General features: G+C 36.1%; 1 long non-coding RNA gene across 1 annotated transcript in view; it reads left to right on the forward strand.

Moving 5' to 3' along the window:
- LOC120525630 overlaps nucleotides 1-24,700 on the forward strand; it is a 65,365-nt gene extending 40,665 nt beyond the window's left edge. The window contains exon 4 of the long non-coding RNA XR_005632990.1: nucleotides 23,707-24,700. This is a non-coding gene — a long non-coding RNA (uncharacterized LOC120525630). The remainder of the gene's footprint in view (nucleotides 1-23,706) is intronic.

Raw genomic sequence — 24,700 nt, forward strand, 5'->3', positions numbered from 1 at the left:
CTGATAATTTGCACAGTGAATGCATTTAATAGATAATGGAGTGACTGTCAGAATCAGAATCAGATTTATTCACCAATACATGTAAGGTTTTAGGAATATTTTAGGCAATTTGGAATCTGCTCAACACAAACTATCATGCAGTAGTGAAAAGAGGAAATCAAAATGTATGGAACATGCAGACATTAAGATATATACAAGACACAACTGCATGTACATTTTACAGCCTAGTGTAGATATATAGGACTAACAGATATTATTAGTAGTGGTGGTAATGACACATGTAAAGAGTAAAGCGAAACTCTTACTTGCCTTTCCAACAAACTTGCAACACTCTCCAGTGCCAGGATAAACGATAATGGAGAATATATAAATTAATTCTAATCAGTTAATATGATCCTATAGAACCAGCTCTTCAATCACACTGCGGTCTTTTAGTTAGATGGAGATCTGATGTTAGAGAGAATACGAGATCCAATGGCAAAGCAAGACCATGTGTGAGTGTCCAGTATGAGAAGTAAGGTGCAGCTATGTAAAACATGTGGGAAATACTATATATGCCAATTCTTACCTGCAAGATGTGCAAAATGTATGAGATATATTGGAAATTTTATAAAGTTCCATGTTTTTCATTTAGAATAGGGAGTTGAGTTGAATAGATATACGGCATTAGGTACAAAGTAGTTCAGATGTCTGTTGGCTTTATTTGCCTAGTAGCATTTTCTGGAGGGTGGTTTTTACCATAAATGGTGTCCAGGGTGGAAGGTATTTGGAACTATCTTAACTGTCTATTTTGCTGTCCTGGATTTGTGCAGCACAGCAAGAGATTAAAAGGTGAAGACAATTACTTTCTCAGCACATTTGGTAAGGACCTGCAATTTATTCTAGGACTGTGCAGTAGCAGAACCAAACCAACAATGGAGAAAGTAATTAGATTTTCAATGGTGGCTGTGTGTAAGGATGAATGAGTTGTGAAATACCAAACTACTTTAGCTACCCCAAAATGTCATGTGCTGCTTTGTTTTCTCTGTGATAGAAGTTATACAATACAATACAATTTATTTTTGTATAGCCCAAAATCACACAAGAAGTGCCACAATGGGCTTTAACAGGCCCTGCCTCTTGTCAGCCCCCAAGCCTTGACTCTCTAAGAAGACAAGAAAAAACTCCCAAAAAACCCTTGTAGAGAAGAAATTGAAGAAAACTTGGGAAAGGCAGTTGAAAAACAGACCCCTTTCAGGTAGGTTGGGTATGCAGTCAGTGTCAAAAAGAAGGGGGTCAATACAATACAATACACAGAACAGAACAAATCCTCAATACAGTATAAAAATAAAAATTTTACAAGTACAGAGCAGAATTTAACAGTACATGATATCACATAATATGATTTGGATTTGTTTAGAGTCCTGGAGACATCAGCCATCAAGCTGCCTCCCCCATTTGGCCAATCCACAGCTGAAACAGCACTGGGCCAGCCAATCCGAGAAAAGGACCCCTCTACCACACGATTCCTGCGATCCTCCATCAGGAATGACTTCACCTTAGGCAGGCAAAACAACTTGGCATGTGGGCCGTGGCACCATGTGCCACATTTGAGTACCGAGAAAAGAAACAGAATAGGTGAGGGTTAGTAACAAATTATAACGATCTTGTTGCTTATGTTATAGTGCTAATGACTAACAACAGAGATGCAGTCTGTACAGATAATCAGCAACTCTAGTCAGGATATGCTAAACTGAAGTAGTGAGTCTTCAGCCGGGATTTAAAAGCTGAGACGGAAGGGGCATCTCTTATAGAAGCAGTCAGACCATTCTACAGTTTAGGGGTCCTTTAACTAAAAGCTTGACCTCCCACTGTTATAGATAGATAGATAGATAGATAGATAGATAGATAGATAGATAGATAGATAGATAGATAGATAGATAGATAGATAGATAGATAGATAGATAGATAGATAGATACTTTATTAATCCCAAGCGGAAATTCACATAATCCAGCAGCAGTATACTGATACAAAAGACAATATTAAATAAAAGAGTAATAAAAAATACATGTAAAAGCAGACAATAACTTTGAGTAATGTTAGCATTTACTCGCCCGGGTGGAATTGAAGAGTCGCATAGTGTGGGGGGGGAATGATCTCCTCAGTCTGTGAGTGGAGCAAGACAGTGACAAAAGTCTGTCACTGAAGCTACTCCTCTGCCTGGAGATGACACTGTTCAGTGGATGCAGTGGATTCTTCATGATTGACAGGAGTTTGCTTAATGCCCGTCGCTCTGCTACAGATATTAAACTGTCCAACTTTACTCCTACAATAGAGCCTGCCTTCTTAACAAGTTTGTCCAGGCGTGAGGCGTCCTTCATCTTTATGCTGCCTCCCCAGCACACCACCGCGTAGAAGAGGGCACTCAGCGCAACCATCTGGTAGAACATCTGCAGCATCTTATTGTAGATGTTGAAGGATGACAACCTTCTAAGAAAGTATAGTCGGCTCTGTCCTTTCTTACACAGAGCATCAGTATTGGCAGTCCAGTCCAATTTGTCATCCATCTGCACTCCCAGGTATTTATAGGTCTGCACCCTCTGCACACAGTCTCCTCTGATAATCATGGGGTCCATGAGGGGTCTGGGCCTCCTAAAATCCATTTTATTAATCCTTGGAATCATAAGCAGACCACCATCGTGAGATCTTAATGTGTGCTCTGGTTTGTAAGTCATGATAAGTTCAGACAAGTAAGCCAGACCTTGGCCATTTAATCCTTTATATGTTAAAAGGAGGATTTTGAAATCTGCCCTAAACTTAACCGGGAGCCAGTGTAAGGATTTAAGAACTGGATTTATGGGTTCATATTTTCTTGTTCTTGTAATAATTCTTGCAGCAGCATTTTGGATTAACTGGAGGCTGTATAAAGAACAGTTTGAACAACCAGTGAACACCACATTGCAGTAGTCAATCCTACTAGAAATAAATGCATGAATTAATTTCTCAGAATCATGTTTATTTAGAAAGTGCCTTAATTTCCCAACATTTTTATTATGGAAGAAACATGATTTGGACAACTTTGTAATATGCGCTTTAAATGACATGCTAGGATCAAAGATAACTCCTAGATTGCGGGCTGATTCAGTAAAATTAATGGTGATTCCAACTGAGTTAAATGATGACAACATATTGTTCACTCCAACAATTAACATCTCTGTTTTATCTGTGTTTAAAGACAAGTAGTTCTCATCCATCCACTCCTTTAATTCACTAACACAACTAATTAAAGACAACATCGGAGAAACTTCATTTAATCTAAATGAAAAGTATAACTGGGTGTCATCTACATATGAGTGAAAATTAACATTATGTTTCCTAATGATAGATCCCAGTGGAAGCATGTAAAGTGAAAACAGTAAGGGCCGGTTTATACTTCACGCTCAGAACGCGTACGCGCCAGCATCATGGCTGCCACGCGTTTCCAGCTTTCATTTCACGCATCCTCTGAGCAGATCCTCAGAAATTAACGCTAATTGTGCGCGAGTTGCAGTACCAGCAAAAAGTGCAGTGTGCTAAAAGTCGGAACGTGACGTCAGAGTCTCTGTTTGCTATCTACATGTGACAGAAAGCCTCTATGGAGATCCTACGGGGATTGATGTGCGTGCTTCGCTGTTTGATGAATGGTTCGATGTGGTGAAGCAAAATGCCGACATACAGATGCATCCATGGTGCTTTTATATTCAAGCGTCGCATATTCCCGATCGTAATGAAACGATACATTTTAAAAGTCTCACATACCATCTTTTGTGCCATCTTTTTTTTTTTGCAGCTTTACAACAGCAACATAAATGTATAGCACTGTATTTGTGCCACTGAGAAAAAAATAAAGGACACAGTGAAAACGTGTATTTTGTGATTAAAGTAGAAATTTCAGTGAAATGTCCACTTTAACCTCGTAGTTTACTTTATCATTAAAGCAGACCATCGTAAACGTCATCCCAGTTTTTAATCGCTACAAGCTTCTTAGACCTGACAGCAGCGGCAAGCAGCAATAGATCACCACACAGAACAAATTAAATGTATGATATTCCATCTCTCTGCACATTTAGAATCTTTAGATTTATACTTGATATCACTTTAATGATGAAATGCATTAAAGTGTTACATTTTACATATAATTTTGTTTAAATAATGAATACTGTTAATAATTACACACATGGGGGTGACACGGTGGCGGGGCGGTAGCACTGCTGTCTCGCAGGGAGTTATGTTGCTGGTATTTCCTGCTTGTATTCCACACTGTGCTCCGGTTTCCTTCCAAAGATATGCAGATTTGGGGATTTGGTGCAGCTAAAATAACGCTAGTGTATGTGTGTGCTTATATTCACCTTGCAATGAGCTGAGGCCTTGTCCAGGGATTGTTTCTCACTCGCACCCAATGCTTGCTGGAATGGATACATTCCCTGGATTGATGGATTTAATCAATAAACATCCTTTGTCAGAGATATTGCTGTAAGGTGTCATCGGAATTTAATAGGTGTTCTAGGCAATTCACAACACAGAGAAGCTGAACTTGTTCTCACCATGATAATATCTCGCACTGCCACCTGGTGGACTCCTCCAGATTTATGTAAAGTACGCGCGCAAGAATGAACACTACAACGCTTGCATAGCAAGAGCTTCCGCTGCAACATGCATTGCGCCGCGTGAAATATAACTCCGGCCTGAAGGTCCCAGTACTGAGCCCTGCGAGAATGTTCTCATCCCAGTGGAAAGTACTGGAAATGATAATATTGAGTAATTTGTGGGTCTCTACCACATTGACAGTAGTACACTTTATTAAGGAAGTTGATATAGGAAATGCATTTTAAAGTCAAGTACTGTCAGGTGAAATGACAAGCTTAGAAGCCAATCCTTCCTCAATTCTACCTGTAACAGCCTTGCTCAATACTTTATTGTCAAAATATAAAATAGATAATATTACCAATGATAGTCTGGGAAAATGTGTAATGAAATTCTGATGGGCACCTCACCAAGAGGTGAATCTGCCCATCCCTCTATTAACTACAACAATTAAGAGTTTTAAAAGTTTGGGGAGCTGGATATTCCTCCAGTAGCCTTGGGTTGCAGAGTAGGAACCACATCTGGCGTGTGCATTAGACTATAGCAGTGTACATGCACATATTCACACTCACTCAGTGCAGGCCTGTTTCAAACTGCCTAACCTATTAATTTGTGGGATGTTGGGAGGAAAACTATAGCATTCTGAGAAAATGCATAAAGACACAAGAATAGTATGCACAAGTGAGTGGACTGGGCACATGATTATTTATTATGTCTCCTGGGAATCTGAGGCCATAGTTCTCACCACTTTTCCACTATCCCATTCAAAATGAAGCAGCAGTATGGCTAAATGAATAAAAAACATAAGATAATTGAGTTGCCCTTTTCATGGATGCAGTGTCTTACAGCATTTTATGTTTGGTTTATCTTTTTCAATAGTTTTAAGCATGCAGGCTGGGTTTCAGTAATTGATTAAAGGCTTTTTTTCTGTATTTGAGTTGCCAGTATTGCATCAGTCTTTTCTACATATTTTTATTCAAGATTACATAAACTGAATCACGAATTACTACATTTCTCTTCGTGTGGACAAGTGATTGAACTTTATTTGCAAAACTTGTCTTTTTTATACAGATTTGGGGTAGATGACTATGCATATTCTTCCTCAAGTTTATAAATAATTACAAAAAATTAGGTTATCCTTTTGGCTTTTTGTTTTCTTTTATTTAGTAGAATATAATATTATTTGACCACTTAAATATGATTTAAGAGACTCTGAAACTAAGAGCTGAAACAGGAATCAGCACAATGGAATTAGATTTAGTCTGTTAAGATAAATTCTCAATTTTAACAAAATTATAAAGTTGTCCATAACTGTGGTGAACTTTTTATTTTAATTAATAATTTACAGTCCACTAACTCCTGAAGAACACAGCATCACCCAAAATGTAGATGGATGTAAGTGAAACATTCAGGCTGTCCAAATGTGTCACGTCATTATCACAATTTATGTTACTTTGTTTAAGATTGTGTGGTGTAGCCAGATGCCAATGTATAGTGTGGAGGTCCTTGCATGAACGGGATTGGCCTCTTTATGAGTTAAAAGGTCGTCAACCTCACCTTTCTTTTGTGGTTAGAATTCTCCTTGAGTTTTTTCCCCTTATGACCTTTTTAGTGCTGGCTAATAAATAGCTTGTTTGCACTACTCGCTGTCTCTGATATGACTCCTGGGTCAAGGAGGTGGGCTTGTTTTGTCTCAGTGAGGTATTATTACACATAAATGTTGCTTAAAACAATTCCCATAGGTTTTGTGAGTTACAGATTCAAATACTACCCTTGATATGTTCTTATAAAGCAGATGGATTCACAAAGTTACCTGCCTATATATAAAAGCAAACTCATATATCCTTTTAGTCAATAATAAGAACTCCCTTCCTCTACTTGAAATAAAACAGCTTTTAAGTGGTGACTAAATGAATCCCTTCCATTTGGCAAAGATTATCATTAGCTTGAGAGAAAGACTTTGCAACTTCACACTACTGGCTTTTATTTACTAAAGACATTAGACAGAAACACGCCTCCAAATAGATCCCCACAACTATGCATGTGGAAACTTCCCACCTGACTCTTCTGTTTTACTTTTAATGCTCATGTACTGCTACATTAGATGGATATTAAAATGCATAACACAGCTCTTCTCGCTTAGTTTTTTTGAGAAAATAAAGAAAAATGAAGAGTTCTCTTCTGAAAATACCAAACTGACAAATTTTCAGGCCCCTCTGAAAAGATAGACAGCGAATGTATCAAGTGAACAGAGCAAATACTTTCAACTCAGTCTTTGTCAGCTTGATGTCTTTTCATAACAATGCAATGACTGCATTTAATGACTAATGAACTTCAATAAATGATACAATGAACAGTTTTTGTCTAGCAAAAGGTGTAGGGTGATTTTTATAATAAAACACACTGCTTGGTAAAATGTTGCATCTTTGAGAATGTTTTTTTTTTTTACTCTTAGAGGAAAGAGAGGCTGTAACAAAGAAAGCAAACAGAATGAAGAACAGATTATAAATTAAAAGTATTAAGCTGTGTTAAGTTTCACTGATTTTTCTTTTGTGAGAAGTGTTATCTGTGACTGCTTGCTTTGCAACAAGCACATTTAATAAGTTCAAGAAATTTTTCTAAAACAATTTCCTTTTAGGCAAAGTGCTAATGATTATTTTGGCCAGGAGGATACAAACCTTAAAGAATATTTATATATAATACACTAACGTGGCTGTTCGTTTGTTTGTCCAGGATTTTAAATCACCTGTAGCTTGCAAACCATTTGAACTATTGACGTGAAATTTGGTGCACGTATACTACGTGATGTCTGCTATCCACTTTTGGGGTGATGATTGACCTCCAAGGTTACTCCTCATTTTACTTGTATTTTATTGTAATGTAGAATCAACTCTCGGCAGTGGCCAGCAGGGCAGCCGTGCGGTGCATGCATATGGGCGTTGTTCTCTTCCCTACCACCTTCTCCTACCTCTTCATATCTTAAATCATTCTTGAGGCAGACTGAAGACTTAAGTGCCATCTTAAGTGAAAAATTAAAGAAAATGTACTAAGTAATTGCAACACAAACACTGACTTAATCAGTTTTAATGCAAAAAGATGCTGAAGAAAGAAGAGAAGAAATGGGCCGCTAGGGTGGAGAAAAGAAGAGCTGCTCACAAAGCAGCAAGCGCGTCAACCTCTGAGCAAACAAATGCTAAATGTACAGAGAAAGAGTATGAAAACTAGGAATACTCAAGTCAAGTGTATTCACTGCACGTTATAATGCAGTGCACCGTTACTGGTGTAGTATAATTTCCAAAGCACATAAAGAAATTAAAGAAAATTCAAGTATATACATTTTTATTGTATTCAGTATATATAAAATCTTAAGATAAGACTCTAAATTACCAGTTTTCCTCAATTACTAGTAATATATATATATATATATACACTTTATTCTAGTCTTCTCACAACTGGACTCCTCTAGGGACTCCTGCCAGTACCCCTTCATGAGATCCAGGGTGGAAATATATTTCCCAATATTCTCCACCAAATCATCAATATGTGGCATCGGGTAGGCATCAAACTTGAAGATCTTATTCAAGCGTCTAAAACCTATACAGTACCAAACCAAGCCATTCAGTTTTGGGACCAGAACAACTGGGCTTTGCTACTCAATTTTACTTTTGCAAATTTACACCTAGCTTAAGCATCTGCTTCACCTCCTTGGTATCACCTTCCACGTTGCTTCCGGAAGATGATACTGGCATATCTGCATTTTAACGCCAGGTTCTGTTACAATCTTGGGTTCCACAATTTCCATCCAGTCGGGCATGGCCGAAAAGACGTCAGAGTTTCTTCTGGTTAGCAACAGCAACACAGCCTTCTGGGAGTCCGTTAAATCATCATCAATGGCAACCTTTGTCTGAGAGACTGTCGCTGATGTGGCTAACACCTCCTGGAGTTTGCGCCACACCTTCAAAAGAGTCACATGCAAGATATGTATGAGCTTTCATTGGCCGGGAATACAGACCTTATAATTTATAGGAGACATATATTCTTCCACTACTGCTGGACTCAGCCACTCGCCTGCAATTTATATGGGTAAGACTGGATCAAAACAAGTACCTCACCGCCCTTTTTGAATTCGCAAAGTTAGGTTTTCTTGTCATAATTATGTTTTTGCCTGAGGGGACTCCCAAACAGCAAACAGAAGGAAGGGCAACACAGTGTCCCAGGAGATTGGGTCGTCATGGGTGACTCGCCGATTCATCTTTTTTAAAATCTTGTTAAATCATTCAGTCAGGCCATTCATTTACAGGTGGTAAACAGTGGTGCTCAATAGTTTAATTGCAAGGTTCTCACACAGGTGCTTTATGATGTGAGAAGTGTAGGGTGTATCCTGGTCAGTTAAAATCTTGTGAGGACGTCAATATATGTCAATATTTCTGATAAAGCCTTAGCAACAGCCATATTGTCTGCAGCAACCACTCCGTTGTTAGTCATGTAGTTTATGACATTAAACATGATGTCATTACACTTCATTTTTTAACAATGGTGGCACATTCATTAATTTGTTTAATCCTTGGATCAAACACCTTAAAACAAACCAAGTACTGGTGCTAGTAAGGGAAAACATAACCAGTTGGAATTACGTATTGAGTTTTGGATCTTTTTCTGTGTATTTTTGTTTCATTTTGATGTTTGTTTTAGTTTCTCTACATTAAAATGTGCTTAAACCTCCTGTCTGCCTTACAACTATTCTCTTGGATCATCACCTGAAAGCAAATCATTATCTAGCTGTTAAGTTTAGCACCTTGGGTTCTTTCTGTCTGCCAATGGAATTCAGAAGACCCGTTTCTGACATGGAAGTGGTTGGTAAGTGCTGTTCTCATCACAGGTCAGTCTCTCTCTGGATGCAAATCTACAGCTTCAGTCTTGCTTGTATTCCTGTAGTGCCAAAAATGTGCTATCAGCGCAATAAAAAAAATTCCAGTAGCCCAGAATACTCCCATCACCCTTTAATGTAATTCTTTGGGAACGTCATATGTCTAAGGAGCATAAAGTTATTCTTGACATACTTTAGTGTGTAGTAATATTTTCAACATATTTGTACAGTTTCTTTATTTTTTGGAAACACTATTCCCTCATTATGACAACAGCATTGGCATCATAAGGACACCAACTTGTAAAAACATCTGCTGGTAGGGTTAAGATCGGTACAATGGAAAGAGGCAATAGAGTAAAAGGAGTAACACTTCTTAGCACATCATGGTTAATAAACTAGTGACTAATGTAAAAAAAAAATATTTAAAACTATAGTAAGTAATACAGTTAGAAGAAGCTTGTGTGAAAAAATATTCCAAATAACAGTCAGCATTGGTACAGAAGGTTAGTGTCTTGCTAAATAATTTGGCTTTTTCTAATAGCCCACTACAGTAGCAGATAACAGCAAATCACGATAAATCTTAAACTTTCAAAGGACATTTAATATATGCCACACCCAAGATTTATCCTGACACCAGAAATCATTGACGTAGGCTGTAACATACAAAATTGGGTTGTGAATTAGTTAGATAAGAAAAACAAACAAGAGCATAAGGCTTCCCGTGAGGTTTGCCTTTCATGGGAGAGCTTCAGGGATTTCTTCTACCACTGTTTTTTTATTTTAACCTTTATATTATGAACATGCTATAGATTCAGCCAAAATGACTAAATCTGTAACAATTGTATGATGGCACTAATACTGAAGATTGCAATTGCATATGAGGAAAAAAAACAAATCAAAAAGACCCAGATAATTGTCAAAATAGGGTAAGCACCTGTAAAATTAATTAATTAGTTTAATGTAGACATGTACAAAAACAAATTAATTAAAAAAAAATGATGAGAGATGATGACTTTGAGAACATAAAGAATGTAGGTTTATGGTGAAACAAAAGGCTCTTGCAAAATGCAAAAATGGAAAAAGCTGTAAAAATCCATCCATCCATCCATTTTCCAACCCGTTGAATCCGAACACAGGGTCACGGGGGTCTGCTGGAGCCAATCCCAGCGAACACAGGGAGCAAGGCAGGAACCAATCCCAGGCAGGGCGCCAACCTACCGCAGAGCTGCAAAAATCTTAGGTAAAAATAGTTAAAACCTATTCAATACAAATATTGTTAAAGATGGTATAATACTGTCTCATTTTCTAACCCACCAATTATAGTACAATTAAAAGTATAGCTTGCATTGCTTAAAATCCAAGAAATCAGATTGTGAAATTCTGATCAATGCACTATAGAAAAAAACTTGGCAGTAGTAAAGGGAATGCAGAGAAGTTCATAAAGCACATCACTCTGTCCTACTCTCACAGGCAAAGTGATTTAAACCTATTTAGTCTTGAGCAGGGAAAGCAATGTGGGCACTTAGTCCAGGTTTTAAAAATTCCAAACGGCATTGATAAAATTGACACAACATAATTCTTTCAGTGAAATAGTGAAATTTATTGAAGGACTCTTGAGTCAATTTAGTAGAAGCATGTTCAAGACTTAAATCACAAAGCACCTTTCAAATAACAGGCCATAGAAAACTAAAACAAACTACAAAGTTCTGATTAAGCATAAAGACTAACATCTTTGAATAAGATAATATAGCATTTTTAGTGGTTAATAAAAAAAAAGTTAATTAACTATTTAGCTATTAATACAAAATGTTAATTAGCTATTAATTAAATTATTAATTAAAAACTAGCAAACAAACAACATGACATTCTGAAGTGCTTCTTTTTATTTATAAGCTGCCTTATACATTATGGTGAGAAAGGTGATACTTCTTTGTTTTCACTCCATGGCAAAAAGGAAACCACTGCACATTTTAAACCAAATTATATTCCAATTCACCCTAATTGAAGCTTATTAGCTATATTCCTGCAGATCTAATAATTGAAAAAAAAAAACTTTTCCATCAACTTCAAAATCAGCAAGACAGTTAATTATTTAAGCAGAGATGGCATCTCATACTGAGAAGTGGTGTAACACAAAATGATCCATTCCCTTCCCATTCTAGAGAGAAATGCTGTGTGCCTGTATTAAGCATTGTTTGTTTATGTAGTGGTTCAGAGCTGTTATGTTTACATAAAAGTATTCTTACTGCTCACAGATGCAACAAATACAAGCACTGATATTAATAAGACTTTTAATTATGAAATATTCTTTCTTGGTCTGTGTGGGACATTGTCTATCACAGATGAAAACTAACTGGATATTGCATCCATTTCTGTGAGCTATCTCTTGGAGTTAACCTCAGTTCTTATGGATGATTTCAAATACCTGCATACTTCAGCAATGTCCTCTATTTAACCCTTATAGAACTACAATTTTCACCTACTTAACAAAGAACTTTGGGATCACTACAAACCTGTTTCTTTCATGGCCTTATTTGGAGTAACATCAGATAGCACATGATTGCTTAATGAACACTATGTTGTGATAAAACCTGAAGTGCTCACTTTCTCATTTTCTAACCCACCAATTATAGTACAATTAAAAACATAGCCTGGATTACCTAAAATTAGAGAAAATAAAAGTACAAATTTAAGTAAATACCTTATTACTAGAACAACCACGGATGCAAAGAATTTAAATTGTTGAAGCCACAAAGAAAAAAAAAACATCAATACAAACACACAGCATAGGGACAACAACAATTATCATTCTCTAACAGCCAACAAACAAATCATTTAAAGACAAACTCATTTAGACAAGTGAGAAACAATTAGAAAATTTGTCAGTATTTGGTATTAATGCCACAGCTAGCAATTTTTTTTATAGTAATAATGCACTCAACGCCTATAGGCAATAATGCATTTCTCATGGACTACTTACTATATTATCCCTAAATCTTTCTCATATTTGGTGAGGTTAAATGACAGATGGTGCATATCATACTGTACATAATTATATCTGGTTTTTGGAATTCAAAAGGTTTGTGGTGTTGAAACTTTAAAAACACAAGACATACAAGAAACAGAAAATATGTTCCTGGGTATAATAATATAAGATAATTCGAGAGAGTGTCCACTTTATTTCATAGGGTTTAAGCAGCAGAGCAAAAACAATTATTTATGGAACTAAAAGCCTATTGTCTACAAACCTCATCATTTAGATTCATTTAGATTATATCATTAATATTCTGTTAAGTTAAAACTATTCTAGTGTGATGATATTTAATACTCTATTTCATTAAACAAAAGCAACTCAAATGTAGTATGTTAATTGCCTGGTCAGAAAAAAAAGAATATTTAAAGGTTAATCTTATTTATAGTGGTCTGTTTATATTCTGTAATTAAAATGTGTGTCCCAAAGTTTTTAATGTTATGGATGAGTTGCCAGGGAAAGGTCTAAATAAGGGGACAGGAAGATTGGGGGGGTTGGTCTTTGGGGTATGTACTGCAGTTGGGTAGAATATCAGTTCATCTTTAAAAGAAGCTAGGTTTACCAAACTTTGAGCTGCTTCCTATAGAGAATGTGATCTAAAATACCACAGAGTGGGATTTTCTGGAGGAGCTTCCTTCCTGACTATAATCCATATGCAGATTACCAATTTGTAGTGTTTACAGAAAAGCAGCAGGGTACCCTGCCAAATTAGTGACCTCGCCATTAGCTACGTATCACATGGTGATCACTGACAATGCTCCCCACTGAAGTGACAACATAAGTGTCCAATCTGTGTTTACCTTTTTAAGAACACCCTCTGGTTGGTCTCACAGGGGCTATAAATTTTGGCCTTGGAGAACCTGACAGCTAACAGGCTAACTGTTATGTAGGAGAATGACATGGCCACTCAAGAGATTAGCACCTCATCAGCACCCTGGAGTTTCAGACAAATATAGCCACCCCCTCCTTGACATAAAATACAATGAGTTGCTTGTGATACACAGCTTCCCTGCAGGGGAGCGCAGGAAACTTCCTGCCCTATTCTTGGCTACAGCTGCATTGGTAGTGTTCAGACATGGCGTGCTGTGATTGGAGGAATCTGTATGATGCAGGTGAACAAATATTGCCACTTGTTTTAGAGTTAAATGCCTTTTTTGTGTTTAAAGTCATGTGTATTCCCTAGTTTGCAAGAAACTAGTGTGTCAAATGCAATGCTCTCAACCTGTTTGGACACAGCATAGAAATTCAAAGGCCACAGATGGGGAAATCTCATTAGCTCTGTGTATTTCAGGACAGAATTCTTGGCCAGCCTATAATTCAGGGTCAATAAAGAAAAATATCTCCCTCTCCCCTTTGGGCTTTCTCAAGTTTTTAGTGAGGTATAAGAAGGACACTTAATGCGTTTCATTCAATATCAAAAGATCTACTTATGCTTCTAAAGGAGTTGTAAGTAAAACAGAAATTAACTAATCTCATATGTATTCAGCTCCTTATGATCTTTTGTGCCTGAAATGGGAGAACAAGAATGCTTAACAAACAAGGTTTGGACTTTTTGGCTCACAGAAATCTTGAATAGCATTCGTAAGAAGGATACCCTGAGACTAAAGCGAAGGAAATTCCAGGTGCCAAAGAAACCTAAAAGTTAAAACATAACAAAAATATAAAAAATTTAATGCTGTATATTATCCTGAGTATACAATAACTAACATGAATCATGGTGGTGGCCACATCATTAATGTGTAAAGCATAAAGGACTTATACATAGGCAGTAAAATGGATGCAACGAACTACAGAGAAATTCTGGAGGAAAGATTTCCAAGAGAGTAAAAATATGACCCAAAACATAAAGGCCAAACCATAATAAGGAGGCTTATAAACAAATAAATATACTACTCTGTAGTGGCCCAATCAAAGCTAAGCCTCAGTCTAACTCAGAAAATGTGGCAGCTGCTGAAAATTAATGCTATAAAAGGTCACCTTCCAACTCATTGTTTTCTCAATTATTATAATTTTTTGTACGCCTTTAATATTTTTCACTTTTTGTTATAATATAATTTAGAAATATTATATAACTTAATTTATTTTCCAATTTTCACTGCACTGGTAAATTTTTTGTTTTCTCTATTGGTTGTGACAATTTAGGGAATTTTGTCTGAGGCTGTTTATGGTTGTTGTGCCCATTTCTGGTTAGATGCAATGGAAGTCATATTATACAGTATGTTACATCATTAAACCGCCTGTTTATAAGATGGAGGTGTGCACGTTGATGAGCTTAAAATAATAATGAATCTAGGCCAAACTTTATAATGGTTAGAGGAAGGATGCTTAGCTATGGTTAGCTTATTTGGAGTTAGTTTAATGACCCCTGATTTTGATTAACATTTATTAACATTGTTAGGTTTTTTTTTTTTTTGCCTTTTATTTTTTTAACAATTTCTATTTTTTCCCTTGGCCCTTCATTTAATGGTCCTAGCTCCATGTTCTATTGATTTTGAAATGGACTTTTTCCAGCTCTACCACATTAACAAGACTTTGAATAGTTTTCTAAATTAGAATGAGGAACAACTGTGGTGTCCAGATGAATAAATCTGATATAGACTACTAAAAAACTAACAGCTATAATTTTTTTCAGGGTTTTACTTCCAAAAATTGTGTTATGGTGTGTAAATACTTAAATAAATGGTTATTTTTTCTATTTTTATTAATGATTAACTGAGAATGAACTGCATAATTTTGTTTTGAATTTAATATTACAGACAATAAATTCCATGTTGTTCTCTGGTTTTCCCATGTAATAATGCTGTATTTAATGTTATATAATTACCTGATTTTGTGGTTTCAAGTCCAGCCTTTTAGCTTCTAGAGCCTTTCTTTTTACTGTTTTGGCTTACTTATGTAGTAAAACTGAGGGTTGATTAATATTAAACTAGCGCTATTATTCCAGGAATAAAAATGTTCATGCATATTTTGAACCAGTATTGTAAGGATGGCAAAGTTTATTTTGCAGAAGGCACCAATTCCATTTTAAGGAACTCTCACACATGCATATACTCATATTCAGTTATTCACTGTGAATTAAGAGACTTATATTCATTTTAAATAGACATCATCAGCTTATAAAAGGAAGCTAAAGTCCCTGGAGAAAAAATCTACACAAACACCGGTGGGATATGCATACTTCATAGAAAATGATTACACTAACAGATGAAAACTGGCCTATGAAGGTGTGAAGCAGCAGTGGTAACTACTGTGCTACTGTAATGCCCCCTAGAAGAATGAATGGCATAACATAACATTCTCAGACTTGATTAATTCAAATCAGAGTTGAGGCTAAAGTATATACCAGCAGCATCCTGTACAAGGTGCCCTGGACATGGTAACAGTATATTGCACAGTCCCTAATCATGTGTATACACAGACACCCACGTACACAAAGTATTCATTTAAGAGTCGACAATTAAAAAAAGAAAAAACCTAAAGGGAGGGACTAGGTGAAGGAGAATCAAACTCATAATGCTGATTATGTTGTGTAGTAATGATAAACAATAATAAAAGTTGCATGGGCTAATATCTCTTTAATCTCTCTTTGTGGTGACTTCAAATTTACATATTGATAAGTCTAGATTAAAAGATACAAACATATTCTCTGCTAACACATTTTGTTGCAGCCATCATTGAGACCAGTTCATAGTCACTAGTTAAGTAACACATTTTTGGTATATGGAAAGAGACCTGGTGTTCCTGTAAAAAAAAAAAAAGACAGACACAGGAAAAACTTGTAAAGTTCTCAATTCAAGTGGCTGCTTGATAAATACAGTTGTGCTTGAAAGTTTGTAAACCCTTTAGAATTTTCTATATTTCTGCATAAATATCACCTAAAACATCATCAGATTTTCACTCAAGTCCTAAAAGTAGATCAAGAGAAACCAGTTAAACAAATGAGACAAAAATATTACACTTGGTCATTAATTTATTAAGGAAAATGATCTAATATTACATAATTGTGAATTGCAAAAGTATGTGAACCTCTAGGATTAGCAGTTAGTTTGAAGGTGAAATTAGAGTCAGGTGTTTTCAATCAATGGGATGACAATCAGGTGTGAGTGGGCACCCTGTGTTATTTAAAGAACAGGGATTTATCAAAGTCTGCTCTTCACAACACGTTTGTGGAAGTGTATCATGGCACGAACAAAGGAGATTTCTGAGGACCTCACAAAAAGAGTTGTTGATGCTCATCAGGCTGGAAAAGGTTACAAAATGATCTCAAAAAAGAGTTTGGACTCCACCAATCCACAGTCAGACAGATTGTGTACAAATGGAGAAAGTTCAAGACCATTGTTACCCTTCCCAGGAGTGGTCGACCAACAAAGATCACTCCAAGAGCAAGGTGTGTCATAGTCAGCGAGGTCACAAAGGACACCAAGGTAACTTCTAAGCAACTGAAGGCCTCTCTCACATTGCCTAATGTTCATGTTCATGCGTCCACCATCAGAACACTGAACAACAATGGTGTGCATGGCAAGGTTGAAAGGAGAAAGCCACTGCACTCCAAAAAAAACATTGCTGCTCGTCTGCAGTTTGCTAAAGATCATGTGGACAAACCAGAAGGCTATTTGAAGAATGTTTTGTGGACGGATGAGACCAAAATAGAACTTTTTGGTTTAAATGAAAAGCGTTATGTTTGGAGAAAGGAAAACACTGCATTCCAGCATAAGAACCTTATCCCATCTGTGAAACATGGGGGTGGTAGTATCATGGTTTGGGCCTGTTTTGCTGCATCTGGGCCAGGACAGCTTGCCTTCATTAATGGAACAATGAATTCTGAATTATATCAGAGAATTCTAAAGGAAAATGTCAGGACATCTGTCCATGAACTGAATCTCAAGAGAAGGTGGGTCATGCAGCAAGATAACGACCCTAAGCACATAAGTCGTTCTACCAAAGAATGGTTAAAGAAGAATAAAGTTAATGATTTGGAATGGCCTAATCAATGTCCTTTCCTTAATCCAATCGAAATGTTGTGGAAGGACCTGAAGCGAGCAGTTAATGTGAGGAAACCCACCAACATCCCAGAGTTGAAGCTGTTTTGTATGGTGGACTGGGCTAAAATTCCTTCAAGCCGGCGTACAGGAATGATCAAAAGTTACCAGAAACGTTTAGCTGCAGTTATTGCTGCAAAGGGGGGTCACACCAGATACTGAAAGCAAAGGTTCAAACACTTTTGCCACTCACAAATAAGTAATATTCGATTATTTTCCTTAATAAATAAATGACCAAGTTTAATATTTTTGTCTCATTTGTTTAACTGGTTTTTCTTTATCTACTTTTAGGACTTGAGTGAATATCTGATGAATTTTTTATTTTTCATATTTATGCAGAAATAAAGAACATTCTAAAGGGTTCACAAACTTTCAAGCACCACTGTATTTTTGGCAGGGAATGTTTTTGGTCTATAGAGTAAGCAACTGCAAACATCTGCCAGGCATCTCACAAGCTTATACAAAATGTTTTAATAATAAGAACAATAATATGTATGGCATATTTTATAAATGAATGCAGGGCACAGTTATAACAAAAATTTCCAGTTACCTGGAATCACTTTACAGAGATCAATTTTTAATTAAGCATTAAAGTATTTTTCAGTTGATAAGTGCCAAAAAAGCCAAATTAAATCCACTCTGATTCAATATTATATAATAATAAAATAGGTAAACTTCCAAGGACATAAATACTTTTATAGGCACTATAATTAAAGCATAAAGATACAGCTAGAAAGATTTTCTATGAAATAAGTAAGTAAAATAGTTTAAACAAATACAATTCAATTAAATAAAAGTAATTTAAACACTGCTAAATAATTACAAATGTGATGAAGGAATAATTTAAACAAAATTCAAGAAGCCAAACCTGTACATTACAGCATTACAGCAGTTGTCAATTGACAACTACAAAACTGTTCTTTAACTCTTGTTTGCATGCCTGTGACTAACAACTATTAAACATGTTTGGCATTATAAGAAACAGCAAGCTCACCTTCTTACTTCATTAGTGCTACTGGGAGACATCAAACATGTAAAATTACCCCAACTTTGAGACTGGCATAAACAACACTGGCATCTCATCTCACCTAATGAGATCCAAGAGCCTAATCAACATAAACAATCACAAACTCTATTCAGCCTTTTACATAATAAAGCCCGGCTAGAATATAACTAGGAATTAATATGGTAACATTTAAAAGCACATCATTTATTAAATATCAAACTGATACAATCATACAGATATTTTCAATTTCTCTTGCAACTCCCTCCACCCACATCTTAATCAATCTGTTCATGTTATTCTTAACATAGCTTGCTTCAATTCCATATAGGGATGAATGTCAAAAGTTTTTTTTAGTGCTGTCCCATTCATATGGAAGAATGCTGGAAACTCGAATGTAATTAATCCCAAGCTGGAACCGATAATGATGAGGTTATATTTTCTGGAATCAGCAAATTCTTTACACATTTTTATTTCAAACTTAATCTATTTGTCAATTCATCTTGACTTGATATTGCCGTTCAATTATGGCTTAGACAAACATTACTTTTTGCAGTCCTGGAAAAGATTGGCACAAACAGACAAGTCTGTAGATAGATGGAATCACCTGGAGAAATCCAATACAGGTTTTACAGGTAAGCAAACAAAGGTCAGGTAGCTGTTGTTCTCCCTCTTGAGATAATTCAAAAAATGACAGAAAGCCTCATAACCTTAATATTCAGACAGCCATGCTAATTCAGTTAGCACCATCAGAGATGCAACTAATTAATGTTATTCCTTCATAATCAAAAATCAAAGTATAAGGTAAAAGAAATAGGATTAAAAAACAATACATGTGACAGGTGTTAATTTGAAATAGCATCGGACCCAATGACTCCACACCCAACAATCCAAGTTGTATACAAGTAGTAAACAAGTAGTAACAGGGCACCATTGACAAAACAACATGGAAGTTGCCAAAAAAACACCAAAACAAAAAAAAGACAAATTTCCTACAATGCCCAAAATATAACAATATAATAAAAAAATATATAAATTAAAACTAAATATTACTACAGACAATAAAAAAATAATCTGATCATGACAAAACTGTTAGTTTCAAAATTAATTTAAAAGATGACTGAAAAGATATGGGAAAAACAACCTTCCTGCTGTGAATCCAAGTGGCAAATTAATTATAGAATGTCTGTACTACTTTGTAGTTATTAACAAGCACTAGGATTAAAAGGTATGCTCTTAAATTTCCTGGAACTATAGAGAATTTTGATTTCAGACATCGCATTTGATGGCATTTACTTTGGTTAATTAATTGAGGCTGCTTTTTCTCAGATTCTATTTAACCAAATAGGTACTGAGACTGTCCTGGCAATGCCCAGTGGATGTCTGTGTTCATGCCATCTTGACCTCTTATCTGCAGGACATCATTTCTTGAATCTCTTGTAAAACATGTATTCCGAGTTAATGATGTTCAGGACCTTAATAGAAGACAAGGCTGCAAACAGCTGTGACAAAATGGTGGTTATTTCTTATCATGCTGAAGCTTTAAGCTGCGTTGGAACACACAAATGGTGAATGAAGACATCATTAAAAAATATTTTTTCCATACAATGTTACAGATATTGTCTTGTATGACCAAAATGCACTAGGGGGCCAAAACTGCAATAGCTGCAACAGTAGCAAAAATGAAAGACTTAGTATGACATTAGTTTGATAAGACAAAAAAGAAAATACCTTTTGGTAGCTTCAAAGAGGTTCTGACCATACAGCTTAAAACACAGAAAGGGAAAGCAGAACACAGATTTCAAACAGAGATACTGTATTATTGATGGATTGAAGAAACACGTTAAGGGGTTCTTCAACCAGCAGACATACCCACTGTTGACAAGACAGTGCTGCAAGCTTGTGGTGTGGCTCAGACTATTTATCTAGGTGAGGTGACTACTGTGATTGTAAAGCTCTGCAGTGGCAAAGGCACAGAAATTGATGATAAGCACCCAGAAATGTGCACATCACTAGAAAGTGCCTAGGTTAACTTGCCGTCTCATTATTGTGTGGATCAAAGTAGTGATTCAAAAGGTCTATGTTGTCTACTTTCCCGGTTATGATTTTCATAGAAGGTTACAGCCAAGGGTTGCAAAGAATCCAGTTTGAGTCCTTGGGGTATTACTTGCTTTTCCCCAGGGAAACAGTAAACATCTTTCTTCAGGCAGATCAGGGAGCAGCTACTCCAAAAAACCAAAGTCTTGTTCAAAAGTAAAAGGGGAGGGAACTGTTCTGCCTGAATGAAAAATCAAAATAGCAGAGTAGATACTGAATGTCAAAGGTCAGAAGATATTGGGTAACTACTAAACAATGGTTCAGATAAATTGATCAGTTCCAAAAAGTAAGAAGGATCTGAGAAACCAAAATACCAATCAATATATATGCAAAGTCCTAATTCCCTATAAGTCTTAAGACTAACACACATGAAGGTCTTCCCAAAGGGAGTAGTGTGCTGCAATCTTAGACACCCTATAAATGATGACATCATGAGTCACAAATTTAGGGTGATATGACATGAAACAGCCAATTGAGCCATAATCAAGATAGCTACCAAAAAGGAAAGAGATAGAAGTCATCAAAGTGGTGTTGTGAAATTAAATACAAATAATAATAACAACTGGTGAGAACTTGAATTAAAAAAAAAACTATAAAACTTTAATCTGCACAGATTAAAATCCCAGAATCATAACAGTGATACATTAGTATTGCAATTAAAATACTTCAGCTGACACTATACTTCATAAAAACAGAATACCATTATGAGGATTAGGGCATGAAGAGAGAGTGCCTCATGGAAAAATCCTACTGGTGGATGGAAGTTAGGGCACACCTAGGACACTGAATGGAATGTATTTACCTCTCTCTTGGCTAGTATGCTCTTAGAATTTGTCTGATGGAGTTAGAGATTGTTGCACAATAGGCCAGACTAAATAGTTAATCTGATCTGTCCTACTTAGCCTCTTACCAATTCAAGATGAGGCAAACCGAAAAACAGTTCCGGCATTTAAGTTTGTTATTAACCAGACATACCTACATAATACACAGTAGAGAACTAACTACAAGATCATATCCAATTCATGCTCACTTTAAGAAGCATATCCTTGATAGGCCTGGGCTGTAACCAGAATGCATTATTTTTAAATGCCCTTCTGGTTACACACATACAGAAATTCTATCAATTTATTATCTGAATGCACTTGATTCAGTGTCAGAGAAAACTGGAGCCTATCCAAACATGGGAGTCAAGACAAAAACCAACCGTGGCAGAATTTCCTATCTATTGCAGATTCCCATGGATGCGTTTTGCATTTTAGTGTTCCTGTTCATTCTTATAGCATGTGTTCTGTATTGTGGGTAGAACAGGAGTCCCTGAAAGAAGTCCATCCATCCACAAGGAGTACATAAGAACTCCACATAGATAACACTCTAGCCAGAAATTGAACTTGTGTCTATCTAAACAGCGTTGTGGGATGACAGCACTACCTGATATGCCACCTCTATACAATATGAAAGAGACAGACAAAAGACAGAGAATTTTCATAAGAGACATTGACAATGAAGGACATGCCTCAAACAGTCAGTTATATCCCAAAATATAATTGATCAGATAAACTTTATATTTAGCTGATGTTTTTTCCCAAAGTATCTTACAGGATTAGTAAACATTACAACTGTTCACTGGTAATTTTTACAGTTGGACCACATACAGGTTAAATGACATGCTCAAGGAAACAGAGTGTGTCACAACCAGGAACTGACACAGTAACATTGTAGATTAAAATTCAGTGCCTTAGCCACTATATCATACTGCATGACCACAAACAACGCACAACAGATTTTATTTTTTTCATTCATTATTCAACAAAAAACATGCAGAAGACATGTGTGAAAATGTAAGCACAACCTTACTGCCTGAATATACAACAAAGAAGATAATTAGAACCATGAAGGCACTAATATATTGCATTTGATTGGTTAATGAGCAGAAATACTACCACCTCTACATAAAATCTGAACTTTTAGCAGTTGGGCTTGAAGCAATCAGGTTTTCACTAACACTATGACAAGAACATAAGACATCCTTCAAAATCTCAGAGAAGCAATTGCCCATCATTTTGATAAGAGCTAGGGTATTGAAAGTGTGTGTACCTATGCACTTTTTCACATGGCTGTATATGTAAATGACCAGTAAATGATTGCTGCTGACAATTTGATCTTTACTTCAATTAACAGTACCATGCTAACTGAAAATGACCCAAATAGGAATTCTAACATGAAATGTTACCCATATACCAATTAGACACTACGTATTTCTTTGTCTATAATGGTTTTAAATAATGGGATATACAAATTGTATTTTTTTTACTATTGTGTGTATTTAATATCTCGAAGTAGAACTGTCTTTAGAAATGCCTATGAGCATTACTTTGAGAAAATATCTCAAAAACCATGTACACTATATCTGAGAAACAGCTCTGATAGCGTTTAATTTAACTACTAGTAGAAGATGGCTTTGGCATAGCAGATAGTGTTATGTAGGCATCCAAAATGATGAATAATTGGCAATAGATAAAATAACGAGTTAGCAAATGTCATTACTCAAAAAATCATTGCGTGGATAGTAATCTGTTAAGTAAATATTTTTTGAACATTCTCCGCATTTCAATGACACAGTAATATTGCAGGTGGTGTCTGCTGTAAGCATAGTACCTTCTGAAAACAAATAAAACACACATGCTCATTTTTGCAGGGATTTAGATTTTGACAAAAGCCAACAGCTGACTCTTGCATTTTGAAATTCAAAGGAAAATACAACATGGACAGATTCACTTTACATTAAAGCAAAATTGACTGGAGTATGATCAAAATACAAAGGATACAAGCCCATAAATGTATAATCTCCTTTAACTTTTTCACATTCCGCGGGGCAAAATAACATTATAATGTATTTAAATAATGGTTATTCTATTTAAAACTGCTTGAGCTCCAAACCCACAGTAAACTCCAACACGTTTTATGAATAAAGGATATTTATTCTCACAACACAATTTGCCTATTACCTCTAAAGAAATCAGCCAAAATACACAACAGTTATACAATTCTTCTTCCTTTCTCCTCCAGTTGAGTGTTACCTGCTGCCTCCAACTCTGACTCAACCACACAAGACAGTGGGCTCCATTTTATACTGGACCCAGGAATGCTTATGATGCCACACCATGTCTTCTGGGGAGCACTTCCGGGCCATAAGGAAAGTAGAAAGGTCTTCAACTGACATAGTCTACTGGTATGAAGGCACCCTGACAGGGCTACATTTCTGGACTTCATATTCCAAGAACCCCTGTGGATTTTCCAACTGTGTTCTGCTGTGAGGACCACTGCCACCTATCATATAGGGGATGGAATTGCTCTTGACTCCCTACTATCACTCACTGATCCTTCCATTATTTGATACCAGCTGGAAACAAAGTTATTTTTTTGTTCTGCCATCCAATCCATTGGTCATTCTTTTCTGGCCTCCTGTCCGGGTACGGAATCACCTCCTTTCCCGGCTGGGATGACTGTCCTCCTTCTGCACTATCTATCTATTTAGGACTAATTTAGATAGATAGATAGTTAAGGAAAACTGCAGTTATTCATTTTATTTAATTTTTTATAGGTTTAAATAGGCATTATTGTTGTAAGTGCAAGAGTAGAATTTTCAGTTCAACTGAACCAAAAATGATTTTTTCATTGGCATTAAGTAATCATTTAAATTTTTAGCATTGCTTCTTAAATTGAGTATTAAACTCAATATTATTATTCAAAGTATTTTCTAGGATCGTCCTTTTGAAGCCTCCTACTGTATATCAGGCCTAGATCAAGACACAGGGCAATTTTTATGTTATTTTTTAATATGTGTAATAGTTTTAGGGGATTGTGTTTGTGTTAAGGGATTTTCTCACTCTGTGACATGTATTTAAAATGGCTGCTTTCTTAAGTTTTACAAATATGCATTGGTTTGTAAAGTATGTAATGTTGGCAGACTTTTGTGTAGTGTATGTGTGATGATACCAGTAATAGATACAACAATGGGCACAATAATCACTTTGTCCATTTTCTCTACAAGCTGCATATT

This window comes from Polypterus senegalus, chromosome 3, assembly GCF_016835505.1.
Source record: "Polypterus senegalus isolate Bchr_013 chromosome 3, ASM1683550v1, whole genome shotgun sequence".
Lineage (NCBI taxonomy): Eukaryota > Metazoa > Chordata > Cladistia > Polypteriformes > Polypteridae > Polypterus > Polypterus senegalus.